Here is a 2,395-nt window from a genome sequence, read left to right on the forward strand (position 1 = left end):
TCGAATAAAATTCGTATGAGCGTTAGGATGGATCGGGAAGCAAAAAATTAAATTATGGGGTTTTACGTGCCAAAACCACTTTCTGATTATGAGGCATGCCGTAGTGGAGGACTCCGGAAATTTCGACCACCTGGAGTTCTTTAACGTGCACCTAAAATCTAAGTACGCAGGTGTTTTCGCATTTCTCCCCCATCGAAATGCGGCCGCCGTGGCCGGGATTCGATCCCGCGACCTCAGCAGCCAAATACCAAATCCACTGAGCAACCATGGCGGGTAATCGGGGAGCAGGTTAGGACATCTAAACTCGATATATCAGTTGCAAACACCACGTTCATTTAATATCATGATTATTAACAAATAATTATGCAAATGCCAGTGCAGAGTATATGCAGGTCGAGTGTGAGCTACAAAGGCGCTCGCTTAGAAGAGACAGCGCTTGAAGCCTTAGTTGGAGGCAAAGGTTCAGCTACCACGTGGTAGTCCCAGGTTCACTATAATGTGATCTTCACATAAGCACATAGTGCCGTTGCAGAACCCATCCTTGTGTCCAATGGCCACGCACATGTTCTCGCACTCCACTTCAAAATCAGGACACACCAATCCGTTACCTGCACGAAGAGAGAAAGGAACGAGCAGGTTTGGTCGGCAAGTTGAATATAAGTACACCTTAAGCAGCTCAACTTCGCATTTCCCCGTTTCATGAAGTCTGGTTGGGGACTAAGCGGAGAAGATGAGATTTAAACAAAGAAGGCGTTTGAGCGTCGTAAAATCAGTCGAAGACTGATTTTACGACGCTCAAACGTTAACTTGCCGTCTGATCGACTTGAAGGTTCCGACAGAAAATTAGTAAAATATTTCTGTGTGAAAGCAGTACTCCAAAGACAAGGACTGTGTTTGTATATATTGTGACCACAAATTTTACTTTATGCTAATATTGCTTGTGTTAGCACCCACTCAGACAGAATCGCTAGCCCTGTGCTGCAGTGCCCAAGGTTTCAGCATAAGTACAGTGTATGACTATAAGACTCCGCTGTTCCGATTTCGCAATTCCAGGATGGTCGTAAAGTAGATAAGTAAAATTTTAATTCACAGAACTTCCTTAATAGCTGAGGGTGCATTCTCATTTTTCGTGCGAGAATAATGTTTTTCTCTGCAAGCTATTTAAGTGGAGAGCCTAAAGTGCATATAGGCTACAGGTAATAAAAATTCGTAAGAAGGATCACTCGTATATGATATCATAAGAAGCTAACAAACACCGACACAGGTGTCAGTGTTTGGTGTCAGTGTTTGTAGGCTTCTTATGATATGACTAATTAAAATCGGGCCCCTTGGTTAACTCCCTTTCTTGTCCTTCACACGTATACGATGTAAGAAGAATGCATTTCACGCTTACGCGTGTTTCCAATTACTGCAGTTTCATATTTTTGATGAACGAATGCCAAAAAAAAGACATCGTCCCCCCCTTAAAAAAGAAAAGTTGACGACCCAGTGTCACATTCAGGCGCATAATTAAAAAGATAGGAAAAGGGAAAAAATGTCATGCCTCTCAGCAAATGGTTAAGACAATAACTTTCATCGAACATAGCCCACATGGAAGTGAAATGGTGCAAGGAGAAGTGATTAGCTTCTGACCTCTCCACACGATCTTCCAAATAAAGCTACCTAGGTAGCCTCCTATGTAACATAAACCTCCACCCCCTTCACCACTGGGTTTTCTAGACGGACAGGTGCAACTTAAGAGAATACGTGAAATGACGACCTTAAAGGTCCGAAATCGGACGTCTAAAGGAGTTTACGGTGTATGTTTATGTTGCAGTGTTGAAGGCTGGCCTACCCATCGTCAAACAATTTTTTAAGAAAGTGTGGCATGTGTTAGCCAGAAGACGAATTGGGCGTTGCGGCCATATGCACTGGACGTTGTTGCTTTAGACCAACTGAATTTTTCAAAACTTACAGGTATGAATAAACACTGTTAAAGCGAAATGACGGGAAAAATATATTTGTAAACTGGTGCTTTTGCTCTGTTCTCCATTTTCAAGGAGTTTTTTCATCAACCAGTTTCTAAATATACTCCGCATAATCTAAATTTGTCCTTCAGAAAATCTCATGCCAGCAAAGTTACCACAAATATAAACTCCCGCCGCGCCCCCGCATCCTCGTCTAGGCAAGATCGGCGTTTCGGATATATTACCGCTAAAACCTTTAATTTCCTCCTTTCACGTGTAGGAGAAAACGTCAGTTCTAAAATTTAAGCCGAGCTTTGCTTCAGAATGGCTCTCGTACAAGTATTTCGCAGCCTCTAAGACCATCTCCTCCCGGTGGTTCAGTGGCTAGGGCATTATATTCATGAGTTAGATACCCGGCTATGGTACCTACCACGTTCCAGTGGGGCTGC

The 2,395-nt window shown here is 43.0% G+C and overlaps 1 long non-coding RNA gene across 1 annotated transcript in view; it reads right to left on the reverse strand.

Moving 5' to 3' along the window:
* Positions 1-377: 377 nt before the first annotated feature.
* LOC135915893 (uncharacterized) overlaps positions 378-2,395 on the reverse strand; it is a 57,579-nt gene continuing 55,561 nt past the window's right edge. Inside the window, exon 3 of the long non-coding RNA XR_010568781.1 lies at positions 378-608. This is a non-coding gene — a long non-coding RNA (uncharacterized lncRNA). The remainder of the gene's footprint in view (positions 609-2,395) is intronic.

Source organism: Dermacentor albipictus, unplaced genomic scaffold (assembly GCF_038994185.2).
Source record: "Dermacentor albipictus isolate Rhodes 1998 colony unplaced genomic scaffold, USDA_Dalb.pri_finalv2 scaffold_13, whole genome shotgun sequence".
Taxonomy (NCBI): domain Eukaryota; kingdom Metazoa; phylum Arthropoda; class Arachnida; order Ixodida; family Ixodidae; genus Dermacentor; species Dermacentor albipictus.